This window comes from Bidens hawaiensis, unplaced genomic scaffold (genome assembly GCF_021521415.1).
Source record: "Bidens hawaiensis isolate Kalapana, Puna unplaced genomic scaffold, B.hawaiensis_p1.1 tig00032805_1, whole genome shotgun sequence".
Classification (NCBI taxonomy): Eukaryota; Viridiplantae; Streptophyta; class Magnoliopsida; order Asterales; family Asteraceae; genus Bidens; species Bidens hawaiensis.
The window spans coordinates 84,947-110,191 of NW_027495604.1; the positions used below are offsets into that span (position 1 = coordinate 84,947).

The window sequence follows — 25,245 nt, forward strand, 5'->3', positions numbered from 1 at the left end:
GCAGGAAGTAGGGGTGTTCAAAATTTAATTCGAAACTTTCGAAATTCGATTCGATTTGTATTCAAGTATAGTAATCGAATACGAATTTATGATTTATTATTCGATTCGAAATTCGAATTCAAATATATATATATATATATATATATATATATATATATATATAATTTTGTGTTTGGGCCATATACATACGTAATAAACGTCCATTACAAAATATTTAAAACCCAATAGCACATATTAGTATTTCTTATCCCATACTATTTGCATTTTAATTTTAAACTTATTATCACATGGCATCGTAGCTATTTTAAACTAATATTTGTGTGTTTTACAATTATGATTTGGTTCTTGAAATTTTTACATACGTGAACTTGAATAAACTTGAATTTATTCTAATTCGGTTCGTATTCGATTCGAATTCGAGTTCCAAATACGAATCGAATCGAATTTCGAATATTTCATATAATACGAATTCGAATCGAATAATTCAACTTTTATTCGAATACGAATACTAGCAAAAAAATAAATTATTCGGATTATTCAATTCGATTAACTTAGAAATTCATTATTCGATTCGATGAACACCCCTAGCAGGAAAAACTTGTACAAGAAGAAACAACTAAGAAATACGTTCTCCCATCCAGAGCTAACCGAGGAATACCAGCTAAACGGTACTCCCTAGGAAAACAGAGTAGGTCCTCCAGATATCTCATAGAAAACATAGCTGAGAGAAACTTATCCAAAGAAGCCAAAGCCTTTACTTCAGCCATATTACTAAACAAATCCCAACCTCCATAGAACAAGCTTTAGAATCAAAAATCTGGAAGGATGTTATGGAAATACAGATAAGGGCGTTAATGAAGAATGACACATGGGAAAAGTGTAACCTTCCTCAAGGAAAGAAATTTGTGGGATGTCGATGGGTCTTTACTATTATATATAAACCAGACGGAACTATTAAAAGACATAAATCACGACTAGTCGCTAAAGGCTATACCCAAACAATATGGGATTGACTACTCTGAGACATTTTCTCTAATAGCCAAAATCAACACAATCCATGTGTCTTTTTTCCATCATCGCAAATGAAGGATGGTACATTCATCAATTTGATGTTAAGAATGTCTTTCTACATGGAGAGCTAAAAAAAGAAGTTTACATGGACGCCCCACCTTGATTTACAAAGAATTTCAAGATAAAGGAAGTGTGTCGACTGAAAAAAACCCTCTACGGGCTTAAACAGTCCCCTCAATTTACTCTTGCAATGAAAACATATGGCTTTCAACAACGCAGTTATGATCATACACTATTCCTTAAACGAAGAGATACACTTGTCACTTGTTTAATTATATATGTTGATGATATGATCATTAGAGGAAATGATGATGAAGAAATGAAGAAATTGAATGTAAATTTATCCATAGAATTCGAAAGGAAGACTTGGGAATATTGAAGTACTTTCTTAGAATTGAAGTCCTAAAACAAGGAATTTTTATATGCCAAAAAAAATAATTTCTTGATCTTCTAGCCGAGACAGGGATGATTGATTGCACACCTGCCTACACTCCGATGATAGTTAACCATAATTTTGTTTTATTTCAAACAACGGACCTTATTTATTTTTATCATTTGCCAAATCTCGTGTAATACACGAATAAATAAATAAAATGAAACATAACATGCTTTCAAAGAATCTATCACTTGAAACAAAGGAGTAAATGCGTAATGATAATAATGACAATCGATCTCACGAATTTTGGTTAGTGATGGTTTGCATAAAAAATAAACTCCCTTTTATTTATTTATTTACTTATTTATTTAGTTTTGTTTGAGAGGTTAAGGAATATATGCATCATGAACACCAAATATGATAGAACCCAAAGCAACGGATTAGCTTTCCTTGTTAGGTTTAGAACCGTCTGTCGGTTTAGAACCGTCTATCGAGCTTGAGCATTCTTCACAAGCACATCAGAACAGTCAGTCGGTTTAGAACCGTCGGTCGGTTTAAAACCGTCTATTGAGTCTTGAGCATTCTTCAAAAGCACATCAGAACCGTCTGTCGGTTTAGAACCGTCTATCGAGTCTTGAGCATTCTTCACAAGCACATCAGAACCGTCTGTCGGTTTAGAACCGTCAGTCGGTGTAGAACCGTCTGTCGATTTAGAACTGTCTATCGAGTCTTGAGCATTCTTCACAAGCACATCATAATTTATAGAAGCTAGCTGAGACAAATTCTGATAAACAAAACAAAATCGCTAGCTTAGCTAACGGGTCAAATCAAGTAATTTAGATATGTAGGCAAAACGGGTTTGGTCAGTTTGGCCGGATGTACAAACTGTTACCTTAAATGAGAAATTACTAAAAGAGTAATTCACATTGAGATTCGAAGCACCGAATTCTGCCAGGTTACCACATTCATCACCCTGCTTAAACAACCAAAGGATTAGAAATGGAAAAAAAAAAGTTTACTTTCTACTTGTTTCACAAGGTTTGACTTGATTGGCTTGTTTCGTTTATAAAGGACGCATGCATACCTCCTCATCTAACATATTGCCATATGAACTATCGCCAAATGTGCTGCCTGAATCTGACATATCATCAAAGTCACTACCACCATCAACTTGATCATCTTCTGGATTCCAAATATACCGACCTATAAAATAACTCGTGTCAAGTGCTTCAGCAGATGGTATGAATGCGGCCTGTAGGAAAACGAAACTTATAAAATAATAGTTGCTAAATATAAACAATTTTACTATTTCATTAAGAAAAGTATCAAATCACCTTCTGCCTTGCAAGTGTGTCCCAGTGGATATTCCTAAAAAACTGGTGTGTCTTTACCTGTTTATACCATAAAACAGATCAAATTATAACTTTTTTGGTGTATATGTATACGTAGGTGAGGGTTCTACGTAGAACATATTAAATCATTCATTTTCAATTAAAAAAAATACAAGAAAATGGTTAAATTGCAATGTTTATTCATCTCTTTTACCATTCTAAACATATACAAAGCAAATTTTGATTGTTTAAAACCTACGCAGATGTAGGTTATGTGTATCATGTGTAGGTATATTTTCCTACACATGTGCTGGTAGACGTTTAAAAGTGAAAACAAAAAAAACATATGAGCAAATTATTTTAGTGACTTTTTATGTATATAACATAGACATTTGTATGTAAGAAGTAGAAGTCCTAAAAAATATGAACCATTGATAGAAAAAAAATTTAATGATTTTGGTTTGTTGTCTTTCTTATTGTAATAATTTAGTCTTTTGTAATGAATCTCTCCTTGTATATGCGTTTGCATATGCGTATGCGTATGCGTATGCGTATGCGTATGCGTATGCGTATGCGTATGCGTATGTGTATGTGTATGTGTATGTTTGTTTATGTAATTGTAGAAAAAATTACCTCTTGAGACCCCGTTGCACCAAGACGTTGAACTGGATTTTCAGTCAACAACCTAAGATAAAGCAAAAGGTTAACTTTACAACATCATGCAACTTTTAAGCAGCTTCCTTAATATAAAATAAAAGTAAAAAAGCTCAAGTATTATGCCAAATTCATAATCATCAAGCTAACTTGTTAATCAGATCATATGCTTCATAGCTCATCTCCTCAGGAACCTTGGGCCATGGTATATCTCTATTCATAATATTGACAAAAACTTGCTGCATCAAAACAAGATGATTTCACGTAATATTTATTTAAGAACTAAAAACTAAATAATGAAACTATTATTTTTAGTGAGAGATATCCCACCTGTGGAGATTCTGCGTTGAATGGTGGGATTCCTACAAGTAACTCAAAAAGAATAACACCAACAGACCACCAATCAGCTGTTGCGCCTACAAGAACAAAAGCATTGCATGATAAGTATGAAGAGTAAAACATTATTATCAAATAAAGGGTATAGTGGTAACCGTGTCCCACGCCAAGAAGTATTTCAGGAGCCAAATAGTCAGGGGTACCAACAACTGATTGTTTTTGACCGCTTTCGGTTGTAACTTCATTCTCCCCATAAACAGGAGCCCTGTCGCCTGATGTCCCTGATAAATCATCTGTGCTGTTTATTAGACCCACCTTAGATAGCCCAAAATCTGACAGCTGTAACATTCAGTTAAAACATTGACTCAGTAAAAGTATTACAACTAGTAAATAGTAATAAATGTTAAAAACATAGATTATTAGTATTGCATAATTAGGTTTTATGTGTATTAAGCCCTCGAGCCTAAGGTTTATCTAGGGTTTCTGGTTTCTTTCCTGTATATATATTCTTGTTTGTTTATTTAACTTTCACCAAACAAACGATCGGACACGAACAACTAAAAGAATGGGGCTTCCTTGTTCTTGTTCGTTCGTTAGAAAATGAACGTGTTCGTGTTCGTTTATGTTCGCTCATTAACGGAATAACCGTACGGTTCAGGAACGTAAACAAACGAACATAACATAGCATAGATGACTGACATAAATGAGCTAAAACCAATTAAAAGTAAATGTGAACAAGTGAACAGCAATGTTCGACCTAAAAAGTTACTAAAACTAGACTAAATTCTAATGTGCCTGAAAATTTTAAACGAATATATTAAAAAGCGTAAACGAACCAACGTAAACTAACGAACATAAATGAACGTAAATGAACATATTCAAATTTGAATTAACGAAAGTAAACGAATGTTCACGAACATAAATGAACGAATGAAACACGAGTTCATGTTCGTCCTTTTAACTAATTAACAAAAAATTTGTTCATGTTCGTTTGTTTATTAAAGAAACGAACTTCCCGCCAAAAGGTTATGAACGGTTCACTGAACCTCGAGTTCGGTTCACTTACAGGCCTAATTACAGCATACAAATATATATTTTCCTATTTACTTTTACAATAAAAAAAAACAATGTTGAAACTGTATTTAATATATTGGTTATTATGAAATAATAACATTACAACAAAATTCACATTCTCCTTGCTCTTTGAAGTTATAAGATAAAATTCAGTAGCCAATTATTAAAATACAGATTACAGAATGAAAATAGAAATTGTGGACCTTGATGTGGCCATCTGGACCAATTAGCAAGTTATCTGGCTTCATGTCTCTATGAATGATATTCAAAGAATGTAAATACTCCAATGCAAGAACCTGCAAAATAATTAGCCAGAATTCAAGTTTACATCAAAACATTACTTTTTAAAACAAAAAACAGAAAAGAGAAAAAGCACTCACAACTTCAGCAATATAAACACGTGCCATGTTCTCTTCTAAGCAACCGAGAGTTCTCAATAAAGAGAAAAGATCTCCTCCATTTAAAAACTCCATAACCAGATACAGGTTTTCTTTACATGTGAATGAGTAGAAAAATCTGACCTGTAACAATTTTATGAATTTACAAAACAAAAAAGTCAACTCTGTTTTGACTAATTCTTTATGTGCTTCTAATAATCTAATCTCACCACAAAAGGATTGCGAACAGATATCAAAATATCGCGCTCAGCTAGAATACTCTCAACCGCATTTTTACGAATCATATCAGCCTTCTTCAAAACCTGCAATACTTGATCCAAATTAAGTCACTGATTATTCAAATTATTCCAAATTAATTACTTCAAGTTGTATAAAGTTCTCACCTTTATGGCAAACACATCACCTGTTGCCCGTTTCTTGGCTAGAAAAACCCGTCCAAATGCGCCTCTGCTTATCGGTTTTATTATTTCAAAATCTTCAATAGACGTCCGATCTTTAGAAAATGCATTCACGGGGCTGGCCCGCAGACTACGGGCTGTTTCATCATCTACCGAACTATCTTCATTGCCCATGTTACTTGATGACTCTATCTTATCATCATCTATCTGCCCACAGAGTAGTACATATTTCTCCCTGTATTTTGAAGGAAAAGCTTTCAGTTTAGTTATGAGATGCTATGATAAAATTTATAAATGAATTACTCACTGTAATAGTTTCTCTATACGTCTACCAAACGTTTCGACAACAAGTGCATCCGCCTTTCTGTCTTGGATAGCATATTTAAGGTCTGTTAAATGATCAAGCATTATCTCGAGTGCACTGTATTGGTTAGTGTTGTTAATACTGGCCACTGATCTAGCAATTTCCAGTAGCTTATGTATCTGTCATTTGATTTGATAGATGATTTCAGTATCTTAGATTATAAAAAAGATAAAGATTGATAAATAATTACTACCTGCTGCCAGTTTTCATGCTCAGTTGTGGTCTTTCTTTCACTCAAAAATAGTTCAATCTGATTGGTTCTTGGTGTTAGTAAAGGTGATCTAGGTGTCAAGCTTCCACCAGAAGAACCTATGTGACATGTAATAGGTGTAAGGGTTCCACGTCTTTCATTAGAGACATCGGGCAAAGTCTGCAGGTTTTCCATCACATAATTACTGTCAGCTTCATGAATACATTCTAATATATCTTCAGAGCATTGACAAGTCAACCGTTGTTTTCTAGGTGATGATTCATCGGAGTCATCTGGTGTATTGGAAGAAGATATTCTTTCAATTTCGGGATTTCCAATAGTAATATCTGCATTCTTGGGTGTACACGCGTCAATAATCCTTTCAAGAGTCTCTGCAACTCTATACAGTCTTTCATTGACAGTTAAACCTTTCAAATCACATCTGTCAGCAATGGCACATATTCTAGAATGTTCTTCCACGTGTACAGTCGGTATTTCAACTTCACATATACGACAAATCAATGAACTTTCATAACTATGATGAGATACTGAAGCCTCAGATGTATCTCTTCTTAGATTTGATGATATCTCCAACTCCTCAGGAGGACCAACTGGTATTCCAATAGTTAAGAAAGGATCATCTTTGTGATCAAATTGGTCAGAAACATCTTTTGTTGGGGTGTCCACGTCATCATGGCCTTTGAGATTCTTGTCTACTGTTGATGAAGCAGCAGTACTAACATCAACATTGTCAATTACATCTACTAAACTTAACTTTGCTTGATTTTGCTCTTTATTTTGATCAGCCTGTGTTTCATTGACTTCAGTTTCATCTAAATAGCCGCTGGAGTTTTGGTATGTAGATTCTATAACTTTTTGATAAACACTAAGGTCACTAAGCTGGTGAAGACCTAACATATGATGACCTTCATCATAACCACATTCTTTGTGGAACTGCACAAGCCGGGTGCATCGAGTAAGAATAAACAAAAGGCGTGTATGAACCTGTTTAAGAATACCCGTTGGTAAATCTTGACGACGATCATCCAAAATCTGAACAATGTTTTCACACTTCAACCAAAACTCATTGGGTGCCATTTTTGCACACTTTCTTGCAATAATCAACAAATCCTCCAAATTTTCTTGCAATTCTTGGTGCATTGAAGTTTCATCAAGTATGCCCACCAGATCTCCAGCGAAAATAGCCAGGTCAGCATCAACTTCTTCCTTTAATTTATCAAACTTCCCTCTAAGCATTACCAAAATCTCCTGAACTTGATACATATTGCAATGGCATAGAGCAACCATATTAAGAGTGAACCATATGTATATATGAAACTTAGAATAACATGAAGTATGTGAAGCAATGATATACCTCCACACGGCCATATCCACGCGACTTTGCAAAAGATAGAGGCCTTGATCCTTTGGAGCCGAGGTCATGAGTTAAACTCTTGAGATCGGAGGCTCTCTTTTTAAGACCACTTGTGGCACGCAGTATAGCTTGGAACCGTGGAGATTGCATTTCTTTAGACATAGTTGCATTACCCTGTAACCATTAAATAAAACAAATCTGAATCATTAAATATATATAAGACAGATGAAGTATTAGGTCGCTCTTATCTAACAAGGAGTAGATTACCTCGAGTCCACCAATGGGTGGTGGAAGGACTCGTAAAGATTTAGATTGACTCCATGATACCTTCTTGCCTACAAATTCATGAACGATAACTTTAATGAAAGATAACTCGAATATGGTCCAGATTGTAGACTTAGATTATCTGCTAGCTAACACTAGAATATACCAAATAGTAATTCTGTTTTTTAACCTCATAATTTAACAACCTGGATCAGCACAGCGCGGAGGAACAAGAGTCTTATCTTTATTACTAGTGCCCAAATTGGAAAGGTTAATGTCGGTGGAAACAACCCGAAGCGGAGAGGGAACAGAGCAAGTGGTGCGAATGTGATTGAGGCCAAGGGAGGAAGCATGGAGTAAGTAATCCTCCTCTGCCTCCTCGTCATCCTCCAGCTGGCGATCATCGTCTTTATTAATATTAATATTGTCTGGCATTTGGGCCATGGTGCGGGTGTGGCGAATGGGAATGGGAGGTAATTTCGTCATTTTGACGATGGAATTGGAATTGAGGTTTCTGTAGACATGGTCGATGGAATTGTGTTCGGGTTCTGATGATGATGACGAAGAAGAGGCGGTGGTGGTGGTGGAATTGACATTAGTAGATGTATTATTATTATTATTATTGGTGGTGGTGTTCATGGCATATTTGTTTTCCACAGTGTAGTGAAATGGGAATCAAGATGATGATATCTTTTAGGTTTTTGTTGAATTTGGGGGAATTTTGTTAGAAAGAAACAGAGGATGGGGAAAAGAAGAACGTATCGGGAGATATTCGCGGGAAACGGAGTGGACACCGATCCGAATCATGACCCTTCCAGAGGCATGTCAAATGATTTTATATTTTTAAACAACTTTGGGTCAAAATCAAAATTATTAATTTATGTTTTATTTAGACCATGCGCGGCGGTGGACTACAAATTTGGGTGTAAAGGGGCTTGAACACCGTCCTTCGGGGCGATAAACGGGGGGACTAGTTATGTCGCCTGCAATGTTTGTTCTTTTATGATTATTATAATAGTTTGTGTGATATATATACACACATGTATATACTAGCTTTAGAAACTCGTGTATTATACGACATCTAACTATACTATTAAAGCAATAAGCTTTAAGTCCATATTCCCCTCCCTATTGGTTGATTCTCATACTTTCCATGTATATCAATGGTTTCTCTAATTTTCAAGTTAATAAAATAAACCAATAATATATTAAATTAAGATTCATCAATGTTATTAAAGTATTATCTTTCCTCTTTCCTTTAATCTTTAATTTTTCATTTTAAATATTCTAATTAATGTATTATTTTAAAATCCTACCTATAGTTTCAAATACGAAATATTAAAAAAAATTAATATATTTTATTATTTTTAGTTGATTTCATTCACCACCTTTGTTATTTTTTGGTTGATTTCATTCACCACTTATGTTAATTTTTTAGATAATATATAATATATAATTTAATTAATTATTTGTTATTTCATCAATAGAAGAGATTACAAAGTGGTGATAAAGTTTCATAGTTGACCTAATTTTTTTTTATATTTTATTATTTTTGGTTGATTTCATTCACCACCTTTCTTATTTTTTGGTTGATTTCATTCACCACCTGTGTTAATTTTTTAGATAATATATAATATATAATTTAATTATATATTATCATAAGCTAAAGATACAAATGATATAAAAAATTACGATAATGGTATTTTATCAGTTATAATACATTATTTTTATGTTATAAGTTATAACCTGTGTTGAATTGTATTTTATCAGTTAGATTATATATTTATACATTTAGGAAAGGATGACCCATTTGTACCATTCATGTTTAATTTTATTAAATTAATAATAAATTTTATTAATTATGGTATAAATTTGTAAATTGATATCAAATTTAATTATGGCCAAATAGGAAAGGAAATGGTTTAATTACGGAATTTGTAAATTTGTAAATTTGATATTCCCCCCTTCCTATTTGAATTCACTATTGTATCAATTATGGTCTACATTTGAATGTAAATTTTAATTAATTAACAATCATTAAGTTTTACTATAATTACCTTAGTTGACCGATTGACCCATTGACCTTCGATCTAATAATGTATTATTTTAAAATCCTACCTATAGTTTCAAATACGAAATATTAAAAAAAATAATATATTTTATTATTTTTGGTTGATTTCATTCACCACCTTTGTTATTTTTTGGTTGATTTCATTCACCACCTGTGTTAATTTTTTAGATAATCTAACTATACTATTAAAACAATAGATTTTATAAACACATGGTATCTTCTTATTGGTCTAACCCTATTACTTCCATATGTAACTACTTTTTCTTTGATTTTCTTGCCAATAAAATAATTCAAAAACAAATTTTAATTAATCACAACCAATTTATGATTAATAAAATAAATAAGTATTAAATTACCAAAACAGAATGTTTTAAATATTTAAATTATGAATATTAAGGATATCTTGATTTGAGGAAATGGTTTAATATGATAATATCATTTTAAGAAGTCTGACCACTAATTATTTTGCCAACTATTTTACTTGGTAGTCAAATGATTTAATGGCCACATCAATTGGGATCATTCAGTTTCAATTCTTCAAGGACATATATACAACTCACCAATCATCTCTATCAAATAAAGTTAACCCTAATTTCAATATGACCGCTCAAAATCCAATTGATTCTATAGTCGTTGTTCTCCCTAAGGTATTAGGTTTGTGAATACTGTCTCTGTTGTTTGTTAGTCTAAGTTTTTATTTATTTACGGCTTTAATCGGTTGATTGTGTTTCATACAAGATTTTGATTTCTATCTTTGTATTCACTTTTTGATCATCATGGTAAGGTTCAATTTTTGTTCATTTATTGATGTTTTCTATCTAAATATTTGATTTTTAAGGTTTTAGAATTTATTTACAAGGGTGTTAAAACTGTTCTTTGTGTTGATTATATTTGTTTTTTGCAAGCCTATCGTTCCCGCAATGTACAATTTTATTCCTCTTTGGTATTGTTTGTGAAATTAATGAATTAATGACTGAGTGCACGTTTATTGTTTGTGAAATTAATGATTGAGTGCAAGTTTACTCAGTCATGCTAAAAGTATCAAATTCTCTACCAAAATACTTTGATAGTATTAACCAAAATGAACATGGTTAGACAAAATTCTCTATTTTAATGTATTTACATAGTTTGACCTTGAGAAATCGAACAATTATAAAACAATTCAATTTATTTATTATTAATTTTTAAAAGTAAAAATTCAATGTGCAATAAAATAGAATTTAGTTATTTTATAAATATGAAAATGTATACACGCAGAGTAAGCTAAATAGTTTGTTGATAACTAAAATAACATGAAACGTTGATAAAGTTTTATCAGTGTAAGTTTTATTATTATGAACAAAACCATTTAAATAATTCATTTAATAATTGTTATTTATTTCAGATATTCTTGCAACCGTATATAATTTAAGACTTGTAATTGTGGCTGCAGTAGGAAGTACTAGCCCATATATAAAGGCAATGGGTTTACAACATTCTCACATATCTAAAATTTAATTTCAATAATAAATTGTATTATGTTAACCAATAATTATTGATTTAACAATAGTTATACTTTCTATATATGTGAAGCTTTTTGACTTAAGTTTTTTCTTTTGATTTTGACCAATAATTATATCTTAAATGAAACTTTAATTATATAGTATTTTATTTTATAAAAAAAATTAGACTTTCTATATACGTTAATATGTAAATCCGTTTAAACTTAAGTCTTTTCGAATCATTTTGAAACTATTAATATGTTTTTTCTTACATATTAGTCAACTTCATTTTCATATTGTTTTGTTTTGGATTATCATTTATTCATATTCTTATATATCAAAAAGAAATCATCACCCCATAATACGAAACCTAAAATTAATGGTTAATATTCAAGTTTTGCATTCTCTATTATTTAATAAAACAATTGCAAAACATACTTTACATTGTTATATTCAAAATGTTTACTTTCAAGATGCATGTTTGACATTTCTTAAAATGATTTTAGAAAAAAATCTTTTTTTGAAAATTAGACTCTTTATCTTTCTATAATTCTTAACACAAAATTGCTACCATTTTTTATTCAAGCAATTTTCTAAACAATTAATATGATTTCCTTATTTATCAAAATCAAATACCTATTTTGTATTAATTATATTTAATTAGGTTTTGACGTTTCCTTAAAATAGGTATTCAAGCTGTTATTCTTAATTCATATTTATTTTAAGATAAGTAGTTAGTGAGTAACATTTATTCATTTTTATTTTTTCTCTTTAAATAATTACTTTGCAAATTTTGTCATGTTAATAATGTTTGTTTGCTTTGTTTATTATTGCAGGTTGCGGTTTGGGTTGTTACGTATAGATTGCGTTTTTATTTTCAATTAAGTATTGTATTCTAATATATATAATGGTGAATTTTAGTAATGATTTGGTAAATCGTACATGTAAACAAATTTGAATTATTACTATTTTAGTTTATTGAGTGATCATAACAAAAACATAAAAATGATGGCTTGTCAATTCTTTTATTTCGTCCGAGACATTGGTTTAATGCTTACTTTTGTTTAGCTTGGTCTATGTTTGATACGTTAATAATTATGAACACTTGAACTGATCATATTAATGGTTAGGCTGCATTGCACAATTAATGACATAACTTTTCTACTATGGTAAAACAATTTTTTCCGACCAATTCATGTAAAACAATCCGTTACATTTCTTCAAATCTAAATATATGTGTGTTTGTGTTTAATTAACGATTTTTATATTTCCGCATGTGTGGTACACAGATTAATAACCTATATGCTATTAAAACAATAGAGTTTATTGACACATGACATCTTCTTATTGGTCAAACCATATTGCTTCCATATATAACAACCACTTTTTAAAATTTATTTCTAATTGTATAATTCAAAAACAAATTCAATTAATTAGGAACCCATCTTACTTAGACTATTAACACATTTCTATTGGTTCAATTAACTATTTTCCAAAAATATCATTCATCCATAGAATTTCTATCTATTATAATAAAGAAAAAATTACAATGTTGAAAGTGATATACACTCTCTTCACCCGTTTGAATTGGAAGAGCAATTTCAAAATTAATTTACACAAAATCTTAACTACTCCTCGATTTCGTTTCATACACTCCATCGTCTTCCACCATTCAATCATCACAGAGTTTCTACAATTAATGCTACATCTATTATTTCTTTTTGTGTTTTGATTGGATGTGAAATCTCACCCATATTTCAGGTATTATCATATCTAAACGATATACGTTTATTCTATTGTTGGATAATCAATATCTTCATCAATTTGTGTTTAATCCACCGTGGGTTTTAAATAATTTAGAGTTATAATATGGAGAAGTTGGATATTACTACAAGTTTGATTTATTGCTCTAAAATGGACTGTCGGTTTTAAATGATTTAGGGTCTAAAATTTAATCGACTAATTGTGATTGACTTCTTCCCTATAAAATTGCTACGAGTTAGATAGTTTTCCATATACAATGAATATTTTTAATCTATATAGTGAAATTGCAACTTGGAATCTAACATTACTAGATTGATTGAATTTGATTTCTTTTAATATATATAAATTGTATTTTTCTTCGAACATCATGTGGTTTCAACACTTCATACCACTTGGGTAGTTTTTATTTTTTATTTTTTTGCAGGATTACAGAATCTGCAACTTGAGTTGGTTTATATGTGAAGGTATATAGAATTTTTTTTGCTAACAATGTAACTTGCAAGTTCATATCGCATATTCAATTTCACATCATTGAAGATATTTTTTGTGTATTATGGGTGTCAATTTACCTAATGTCTCGATCTCCTATAATTTCTTCAACAGGTTTGTAACATATCATTTTCTTATTATCTTAATACTTGTTTGTATTAGTAAAAGCCAATTTTGCAAGTCATGATACCCGGTGCAAGTAGTTAAGCGGAAGCAACAAAGATTTCACCAGGTACAATGCATATTTTTTTAAAGATAAGGTATCGAAATCAAGTTATGAGTCCTTAAGTTTCTATTTAGTTTTGGTGGATTATATTGGAATGACAAGCTACATTACATCAAATTGTCTAAAGTAAGGCTGGCAAAATGGGAGGGTCAGTTGAGGGTGGGCGATGGATTAAAATGAGTTTGGGTCAACTGATTCTAGGGTTCAGTTGTGGTTTTGGTTTTTTCTCATTCTAGGAAAAAAAATTGAATTCGATTCAGCGTTTGAATACGTTTGTTTCAACGGATTATGGTTTCATGTTTCTTAGTTGCTTGGTTTGATGGTGAAACGTTTGTTTATTTCTCTCTTGATATTATTATTTAAACTTAAATTCTATTATTATTGTTTGACCTTTTCCCTTTAATAATATATATTAATTATAAGGGTGACGCCAAGGGATTTGTAAATAGCCAGGAAGAATTGTCTAGGTAATACAAGATGAACCTAACCATGTAATTATTGTTAGTGCACTTTGAGGCTAACAATGGAAAAAACTATAAAGAATTGTTCATCAGAATGCACGTATTTGTTTGATTTTATATTTCTAAAACATTCTGTCATTTTTTGCGGGAGTCATATGGGTTTCTCAAAAGATCATTTGACTAAGTTTCTTAAAAGATCATTGGAGGCAGCCATTGGTTCAATTAAAACTACCGCAGCCAGTCATTTTTGACAGGTAGAGTTTTGACATGCTTTGGTTTATGTAATTAAACCAATAATTATATATGTTTGTTTTTTTCTTTTGCTTATACTTTAATTTAATTAACTATTTAATATAATTTTATTTAATAAATTTCCGTTGTATTAATTTTATAATTTAATTTGATTTGATTCGTTGCTTCCAAATTTTGAAATGAGTTTCCCTATTTTCTTACTCAAAATATATTATGTTGAGTTAATAATTAAAAATTAGAAAATTAAATTATCACATTATTATATGAGCAACAAGGTAACTCATTATGATCATAAATATCAGATAATTAATTTACCACAATCACATTTTATTAGCGTTTTAATTTTAATTGTTGTTTCTTATTTTTGAGTTGAGTTTCTTAATTTTTCTTAATCGCAATTTATTATGTTGACTTAATAATTCAAATCTCGAAAGTTTGAAATTAGTTAACTCCTAAATTTGAGTTATATGTTTAATGACATGTTTTTTCAAACATTAATTTTCTCAATGCGAATTCTTTTCACAAACATTCTTTTTCTTTGTTTTGAAAGTCAAATATACAAGTCATAATCATCACCAGTGTATACGCGGCCCTCTGATTTTTATTATATTTATATTATAATCGATTGTTGGCGCTGAAGAACATATTTACGCGAGCTATGTGGATTCAATGTAGTGGTTGGAAAGTACAAATGCGTTGGAGACTTGGAGATAATTGTTGATAAATTTAGTTCCAAGCTAAGTATTATCTATCCAATAGATAAGTCAAACATTGATGTTAAAGTCAAACTTTGTTACTTTAAAAATTAAAACAAAACAAAATTACTAATATATATGCTCTTACAATATGACACTATTCATTTAATGGTGATATCATATATTCCTCACTTACAGTAGTTTTATTACAAATTACTTTTCTCTTTTAAGGGAGTTTATTTATAACTAAATTTAATATATGCAAGATCATTTCAAAAGGATTTTTGATTTAAAAATAGGGAAACTCATTTATAGTTTAAAAAGAAATATGTATTTCAGAAATATTGTGTATAGCATATGTTGTGGTTTTAAATTACACGTGTTTGTTATACAATTTTTTTATTTCAACATGTGTCGTACACGAGTTAGACAACTCTGAAAGTGTTGGTTCTGGTTTCGATGCAGCATTACACTCACCGGATTTTCTAAATGGTTTAAAGATTTCTGGTATGCCTAATCATCTATTGGTTCTAAAAGTTGGTGTGCCGATAATGCTACTAAGGAATATTGATCAAAAGAACGGTTTATGCAATGGGACGAGATTACAAGTTATTAGTTTGGGGAGGCATTTTATCGAAGTCAAGGTAGTTTCAGGTACCAATATTGGGTTTCGCACTTATATAACTCGTAGTGGTCTAACTCCTACAGATAAGAAACTGCATTCAAATAAAAACGAAGACAGTTTCCTGTTTCGGTTTGTTTTGCAATGACCATTAACAAAAGTCAAGGCCAATCACTCGCAAGAGTTGGCATATACCTACGAGCACCGGTGTTTACGCATGGTCAACTATATGTTGCTTTATCACGAGTGAAGAGTAGAGACGGTGTTAAAATGCTTATATTAGACAAGGAAGGAAAAGTGACAAATAAAACTACAAATGTTGTTTATAAGGAACTCTTTAGTAATATATGAAATTGTTATTTTTATTAAATAGAATGATTGTAAAATGCAGTTTATTTTGCTTTTGAAGTTATGTTTAGTAATGTTTTTATTTTGTTATCCACGTTATTAACCATCGTGTATTATCTTTATCGTCTCGACATGTATGTATGAACTTTTGTTTTCCAGTTTAATATTACCGGTTCATGTTAAAAAGTTTATATTTGTCCACCCGTGGCGCCCACGGGTCAATAACCTAGTAAGTTAATGTATAAATTACAATGAATAATTCAATACAAATAAAGTAAAATATAATTAAGTCTCTTTATATTATATAGAAAAATGTATTACAAATATAGTCGTTTTATATCATCAAATGTATTTGAATTATAAATCGAGAATGGGTTGTTATACTATCGGTATCTTTAACTTCATCTTTCAAATCTAAAAGTCTCATTGTTTTAAATGTTGCTTTCAGTGACATTGCTTAATTATTGTTCTTTCACAAAAATGCTTTTCACTCCATACCCTAATACTAAACCATAAACCAAAAAAGACACAAGATTTTCTTTTTTGAACAGCTTTCATGATGTCCAATTATAAACACACTATTGTTCAACTATCATAATAGTCTTATACTAGATATAAAATATGAAAAATTTGTCTATGATTTTTAAGACTTATTAAACATTGAATATGTAAAAAAATAAAATAAAAAAAATATTATAGTTTTATTTAATATGAAAACAACAACAATGAAGATGTCTCAAAAATATGAAATGTCTCCAAAATAAAATGTTAGTGTACTCTTTAAACATAAACTCTTTTATATGCATTTCAAGAGAAAAGATCAAATAAGAAGTTTGATTTTCCCAAGAAGGCTAAGAAGGATGGTATTTTAGTCTACTACCTTAATATTGAAAACCCACTTAATTTAATTAAAACCCACTTAAATTTTTACTAATCTCCTACAACCACCACCGCCCACCGTCACCACCTTGTCGGAAAAGTCTTCGGAAATTTCGCCGGAAAATAAAAGACTATGAAAAACGCAATGAAAAAAAAACACAATGTAAAAAACACAATGGAAAATACACTCTGAAAATAAAAATACAATGACAAAAAAAACAATGAAAAACACAATTACATAACACAATGCAAAAAACACTATGAAAAAATAAAACACAATCGTATAACACAATTTGTAAAAAACCCATGAATTTTTTTTATTTTTATATAGCAATGTGGTACTCAAATAAAAGATAACGAGTGTTTTTTTATCTTTTAAAAGAGAGAAAGTCAACAAATGCGTTATCTGTAAGGCCCCGAACCCGGTAGTCTTATTTTAGCGTCGGATTTACTCATAAACACAGTTCTTACAAATCAGAGTTCATTAAAACTTTCGCGGAATATAAAAACTTTTATGAAACGTTACAGCAATCCAAAACTTGCCTTAATTAAACATTCTTGTCTTTCAAAATAAACGTCAATTACATTAAAACATCTTGAGTCTTCAGATGCCAGTCTCCTATTCGCCCACCATGTGCCCGCTCAAGCTAGCTGTCTCATTCTACTCACCTGCGTGCATACTAAAAGTCAGCTACGCTGAGTGAGTTCTAGTTAATCGGACGCCATACAATACATACACATACATACATATCCGAAGATACATATCCATACTTAACTAGTTACCCTTCTGTTCTACATACATACTTACTACCATACATACATACATATCTACAATCACTAACCTCAGTCTACCGAGAGTACGTTCATAGTCCGCCGTCTATACCTGTACTCAAGGTCGTGAACACGTAAAAGGTCCGCAGTCCTTACCTATGTTCACCGTTTAGGGTATGTGCAAGGTCCGTAGTCCTTTCCTATACCATCCTACATCCACAACACGTACAAGGTCCACAGTCCTTCCCTATGTTGCAACCTAATTCATAGCACGTACGAGGTCCGCAGTCCTCCCCTATGCTACCACAACACAAATACAGCACGTATAAGGTCCACAGTCCTTTCCTATGCTGATGCCTATCTGAAGTACGTATAAGGTCCACAGTCCTTAACTACGTTCTCATCTATCATCTATAACACGTATAAGACCCACCGTCCCTATCTACGTTTACATCTATCATCTACATTACGTATAAGGCCCGCAGCCCTTAACTACGCCATCACCAGCCGAGTCTATGTCCGACAGAAGCTAGAGGGATTTGCCATCCTAACTTACTATGTCGAACGTATAACTCACATACCATTCGTGTACCTGTATACACATACTTCACATATACAATAATTACATTATAGCATAAGAACACTCTAGGCGTTCTTTACATCATTCATTTAACAACCATACCCCTTGTCGATACGTGCAATATCCGAAGATCGTTCACGCCCTGACAAGTATTCATTTGTAATGTTCATACATCTTCGATATATAATATTCGTACCTTTATTTTTAACCTGACAGTACGCGCAATATCCGAAGATCGTTCGCGTACCGACAAGCAATCATTCATATCCATCACATATATCACATATGGCATACACTTATCACTTAGGATAAATGTATTAACAAACACATCGAGTATGCACACAGCCCCGAAAACATAACAAGGAATGGGGCTAGAAACTCACCTGAATCCTGTTACGCCCTCCGTTAATAGTTATTCCCTTCTTGAGCTGTGCACGGCTAACTGTATAATATTTACACGTATCAATTAACTACTACTACTACTCATGTTGTATTTCTATCTTTATATGACCCACAACGAACGGGGGTCCGGGGACAGCGCCCCTGGCAGCGGGGTCTAGGGCGGCAGCCCCTAGCAGGGTCCAAGGGGCAGAGCCCCTGGCTGGGGTCGAGCTGCCAGGTCAGCTTGGAAAAATTTTATTTACATTAATCGTCTTAACACATTTTCCATTAGGTTTTTAATTTATTTTCTAATCGAACTTGACTTTAGGCGAAGTTAAACCTTAGGCGAACTTAGCTTTAGGCGAAGTTAAACCTTAGGCGAACTTAGCTTTAGGCGAAGTTAAACCTTAGGCGAACTTAGCTTTAGGCGAAGTTAAACCTTAGGCGAACTTAGCTTTAGGCGAAGTTAAACCTTAGGCGAACTTAGCTTTAGGCGAAGTTAAACCTTAGGCGAACTTAGCTTTAGGCGAAGTTAAACCTTAAGCGAACTTAGCTTTAGGCGAAGTTATGCTTTGAAGGCGAAGTTAAGCTTTGAAGGCGAAGTTAAGCTTTGAAGGCGAAGTTAAGCTTTTGCAGGCGAAGTTACCCAGTTCGCAGGCGAAGTTGCCCAGTTCGCTACGGGTTTGGTTTTTATCACGCATTTTGGCGATTTTAATACCCTTGTTATGGTTCGGCATCACCCCCTAACGTTCCCTAACCATTTCGTTCGTATATATATCCCGTATATACTATAAAGCTTGGATCTTTAAGCTTAAGGACATTCAATAAAACATAAACTTTAAAGGTCAAGAACATACCTTTTGTGCTCGTTTGGATCTCGTTTAACTTGTTTAATCACAACTAATCGTTTACTCTCTCTCGGATCTTGCTCGTTTCTCTCCCTCGGCCGCCGGCCGTATATGGCGGTGTGTGGTGTGTGTGTGTTTTGGAGTGTGTAGAGATTATGATGGAAATGAAATGAGGGTTTAGGGTTTTAGGTTGGTTTAGGGGATATTTATATCCCTTAAAGCCCATGGACCTAGAGCCCATTCTTATTTAACCCATCTCAATTAATCTAAATCCATGATCCGTTCTTTACTCGATATTAATTAATTAATAACGCGAAATCACTAAACTTAACTTTCTTTATTCAACATTATAAATTTTAGGATGTTACATTATCTCATTATGCCCTTACCTTTGTTTTACACTTAACTTTCTCTATAATCTAATCTCAACCATTCAAGTCTAAAATGAATTGACAATATTATTTCCTATCCTTCCTACAAAAACTAATCTTCTTATTATAACTCAACTCTGCAATTCAATTTTCAATTTTAAAGAAAATATCTTTATGACACGTAATTATTATATTAATATAATTTTTAAATTAAGTATGTTTATAATATAACTTACGGCATTAATAATTCAATTAATGGAAATTGACCAATTAATACGATATGTTAAATTTATAATCAATATTATATTTAGAGAGTAAAGTTAAAATACAAAGGACAACAAAAATGAGAATGGTGAGAAGAAATCCAGTCCATTGATCTTAGATTTGAATGGCTGAGATTAATTTAATAAATAAAATTTGATGGAAAGGTCATGAAGGTAATAACTCACCTTTGTTGACTTTCTCTCTCCACATGCAAGGCGCATGTCAATTCCCCCATCATTTTAATATGTCTATAATTTTTTCATACGATATTATTTTTTTTTAAAAAAAATTTTACCATAATAATAAGCGTTTTTTTATCTTTAATACGAGTATCATATTGTTATATAAAAATAAAAAAAATTAATGAGTTTTTTTAATTGTGTTTTTTTTTGTTCATTGTGTCTTTTAGTAGAGTTTTCATATGAATTGTATTATACATTTTGATCATTATATATTTAAATTGGTACTCCTATTAAAGACAAAATTTAAAACAAAGATTACGTCATTGTGTCGTTTTGTTCGTCATTAACTTTTAGTCATTGTGTAATATGTTCATTGTCTTTTATTCGGATTGACATATGACAAATTCATTTAGTTTGAGAAAAATAGTATTGTGTTCATTGTATATTACGTTCAAGTCATTGTGTAATATGTTGTTTCCATTGTGTTTTACGTTTCAAGTCATTGTGTTATATATATTCACCATTGTGTCTTACGTTTTAGGTCATTGTGTGTAAGGCCCCGTTACCAGTAGCCTTACTTTGGCGTCGGATTTACTCATAAACATAGTTCTACAAATCAGAGTTTATTAAAACTTTTCGCGGAATATAAAACATCAATCATTTATTACAAAACATTAAATCCTTTCTTTAAAACCAACTTAAAACATCATATTTAAAACACCATTTCTTCCGTCTTCAGATTCCAGCCGCTCAATCCATGCCATGTGTCATCCTCATGCCATCTTTATAAACATGTATACCTGCGTGCATACTAAATGTCAGCTACGCTGAGTGAGTTTTAGTTAATCAGGTAACATACATTACATACACATACCATACATACTTACGTATCCGAAGATACATACTCATACTTAACCAGTTACCCTTCTGTTCTACATACATGCTTACTACTACCTACCTCAATCCACCGAGAGTATGTTCATATTTCGCCGTCTATACCTATACTCAAGGTCGTGAACACGTAAAAGGTCTGCAGTCCTTACCTATGCTCACCATTTATGGTACGTGCAAGGTCCGCAGTCCTTCCCTATACCATCCTACATTAACAACACGTACAAGGTCCACAGTCCCTCCCTATGTTGTAACCTAATTCATAGCACGTACGAGGTCCGCAGTCCTCCCCTATGCTACCACAACACAAATACAGCACGTATAAGGTCCACAGTCCTTTCCTATGCTGATGCCTATCTGAGGTACGTATAAGGTCCACAGTCCTTAACTACGTTCTCATCTATCATCTATAACACGTATAAGGCCCACCGTCCTTAACTACGCCATCATATGCCAAGTCTAAGCCCAACGAAAGTTAGAGGGATTTGCCATCCTACCTTACTGCGTCAGACGTAGAACTCACATACCATTCCTGCACCTGCATACACTTACTTCGCATATACAATAATTACATCATATCATAAGAACACTCTAGGAGTTCTTCACATCATTCATTTAACAATCATACTCCTTGTCGGTACGTGCAATATCCGAAGATCGTTCACGCCTCGAAAAGCATTCATTAATAACGATCATACATCATCCATATATAACATTCATATCTTTATTTACAACCTGACAGTACGCGCAATACCGAAGATCGTTCGCGTACCGACAATCAATCATTCATATCTATCACATATATCATATATGACATACACTTACCACTTAAGGTAAGTGTATTAACTAATCACATCGAGTATGCACATAGCCCCGAAAAACATAACAAGGAATGGGGCTAGAAACTCACCTGGATCCTGTTTCTTTCTTCATTTATCGTAATTCCCTTCTTTAACTGCGCCCTGCTAACTGTATATAGGGTACGCGTATTAATATTCATCCCTTTTTGCATTCTAGTTGGAAATGACTAAGTCTGGTATGACCGGTTGGCCTTGGTTAGATTTCATTTACTTATTATTCTTCCTACAATCCTAATGTAAGGTTTTATAATTATTTTACTATTATTTTCTCTTTCCTAAGATATTTTATTATTATCTTAAGACTTGATTCTTTTAATATTCTTTTCTTTATCGAGTTCACGTCCCTCCTCGTAAATTGTCATGTGTTTATACGTATGCTCGTATTTAGACGTATGTGTGTGTATGTATTGGACACACGGGTTATCCCATACTTTTGAACCCCAAGTGAAATCTTAGGTGTATACTTAAGCGAGCATCTCTTTGTACTCCCGGGTTCTCAACGAGATCAAATACAAATTAATCAAGTCACTTCGTAATGTAATCGAATTATAAGTGATCGGGTGTAGGAGTGTTATAGGGCTCGGGTTTGTATTTGGGCTTGGCTAGTGTTTTGGGCCGGTTTTGATAAAATATATAAGAAACATAGGCCCATCCTTCTCACCCCATCTATCTGCTCATCGTCTCTTTCTTCTTCCTCTTTTTTTTTTCTTGTCTGGTTCCCCTACAGCAGCTCCTCAAAATCGATTACAATGAGATCGATGATGATGAATCACTGATTATACGGACAGGTTCATTGTAATCGAACCTCCCTTGTATGCGAATCCTTAATAGCAGCTCTAAGGGTAATCAGGTTATGTGGAAGTAAGCGAGTTCTATGTAATCGAACTCAGATTGCGATTGAGTGTCTTTTGTATGCGACTTGTCAAAGTAATCAAGCACAGTTGCAGCGAATCCTTATTGCAAGCGATATGTAAAGTAATCGGTGTCCGATTGTAATCGAATATGGGTGTAGCGATAGAGGTGTAATCGAGTCTCAGCTGTAATCGATTTGGTATTGTATGCGCTAGGGTGTAATCGGGTTTATTGTAATCGAAATCCATTGTGTTCGGCTCGTTGTAATCGAATTCCATTTGTAAGCGAATTTATTGTAATCGAATCTTGTATTCGAGTTCAGTTGAATCGAGTGTCACGGCATTGTAATCGAGTTCATATGGGGCTCGATTACAATGTAATCGAGTTTATTATTACTATGTAATTGAGTCTTGGTTGTATTCGAATGCCGAGTGTATGCGATTTCTTTGTATATATTGTATGCGGGTTGTGTGTACACTGTGTATTGTATACGAACAGGGGTGAAGAGGAACTGGTGTAATTGGGTTGTATGCGATGTATATAGGTAAATCCATTTGTATGCGATTTATGTGTATGTATGTATTTGTAATGTATGCGACTTGGAGAAATGAATTTGGTGGGCTGCAGGTCATGGATGTGAACAGTGACCACCATGTGGTCACCAAACCCATTATCTTTTATACTTAAACCTTCACTACGAGACTATCCAACTCGTACATGACCCTACGACCACTTTCGTCTAAGACTTGGCTCGGGTATGCATAAAGTTTAATTCTTTAGGACTTATACATTCAAACTAGATCTAGGGTTTCTTTTAACGAGCCGTTCATTTTTCGAGTTCATTAGGTTCCATTTTAACATCAAGCTTTCAACTTTATTGTTCGTTTATACCCGATCTACTCTCGTTTTAAGTTTCAAGGCCAAACATTAAGGAAAACGTAGTTTTTAAGGATCAAGAACATACCTTTTCGTGTTCGTTTGTTGTCGTTTGGCTTGGTTATGATCTTAAATCCTTGGATCTATCTTATATATAGAAGATCTAATAATAGTTAGCTTGATTTGGTCTCGGATCTCTTTCGTTCTCTCTTGGCCGTTTATGTATAGTAAGGAAGATGTGTGTGTTTGGAGTGTGTGTAGAGATTTATGGAAAGGATGGAATGAAATGAGAGTTAGGGTTTTGGAATGGTTTAAGGGAGTATTTATACCCTCAAGGCCCATGGACCTAAGGCTCATCCATCATCTTAATCCATGTTAATTAATCTAAGTCCATGATCTCTCTCATATATTATTTATTAATTAAATATTATCACACGACAACTCGACGCAACTTTCTTTATTTATTATTATAATATTATAATATTTGGGATGTTACATTGTGTTATACGTATTCACTATTGTGTCTTACGTTTTAGGTCATTGTGTTATACGTATTCACCACTGTGTTTTACGTTTCAAATTATTGTGTAACATCTATTAATCACTGTGTTTTATGTATTAGATAATTTGTTGTTATTTTATCATTATTTTTACATATTATTATTACACAACGGTGTTATTAATATTTAAAAAAACATAATGATGAGTTGAAAAACACAATGACGAAAAAAGACACAATGATAAGCGAAAAGACACAATGATGTGCGAAAAAACACAATGACGGAAAAAGACACAATGATTAGCGAACCAATGACGGAAAAAGACACAATGATAAGCGAAAAGACACAATGGTGTGCGAAAAGAAACAATAAAGAAAAAAGACACAATGGTGTGCGAAAAGACACAATGATAAGCGAAAAGACACAATAGTGTGCGAAAAGACACAATGACGTGATTTTTGTTTTAAATTCTATATAACAAAAAACATACTCTTATTAAAGATAAAAAAGCGCTAGTTATTATGATGAATTTTTTTTTAAAAAAATATCATACGAAAAAGTTATAAACGTTCTAAAATGATGGGGGTATTAACATGTGCCTTGCATGTGGAGAGAGAAAATGTGTAAAATTACCTCTATACCCTTTTTGTTTTGGCCCCCACTTGACACATGTCAATTATTTATGGGTTCTCACACTTCTCATTTTTTGAACCCTTTGTATAATAACTTGACCCTATATTTAGAACCAGG

The 25,245-nt window shown here is 32.5% G+C and overlaps 1 pseudogene across 1 annotated transcript; it reads right to left on the reverse strand.

The window, feature by feature from the left end:
- Window positions 1–1,556: 1,556 nt before the first annotated feature.
- On the reverse strand, window positions 1,557–8,427 carry LOC143584076 (putative serine/threonine protein kinase IRE; annotated as a pseudogene). Its single transcript, XR_013144289.1, has 17 exons — window positions 8,038–8,427; window positions 7,835–7,902; window positions 7,568–7,765; window positions 6,196–7,461; window positions 5,946–6,121; window positions 5,624–5,873; window positions 5,450–5,542; window positions 5,223–5,363; window positions 5,046–5,138; window positions 3,924–4,107; window positions 3,763–3,848; window positions 3,583–3,671; window positions 3,412–3,463; window positions 2,782–2,838; window positions 2,532–2,699; window positions 2,340–2,420; window positions 1,557–2,231 (listed from the first exon to the last, which is right to left on the reverse strand). The product of XR_013144289.1 is annotated as a putative serine/threonine protein kinase IRE (transcript).
- Window positions 8,428–25,245: the final 16,818 nt, after the last annotated feature.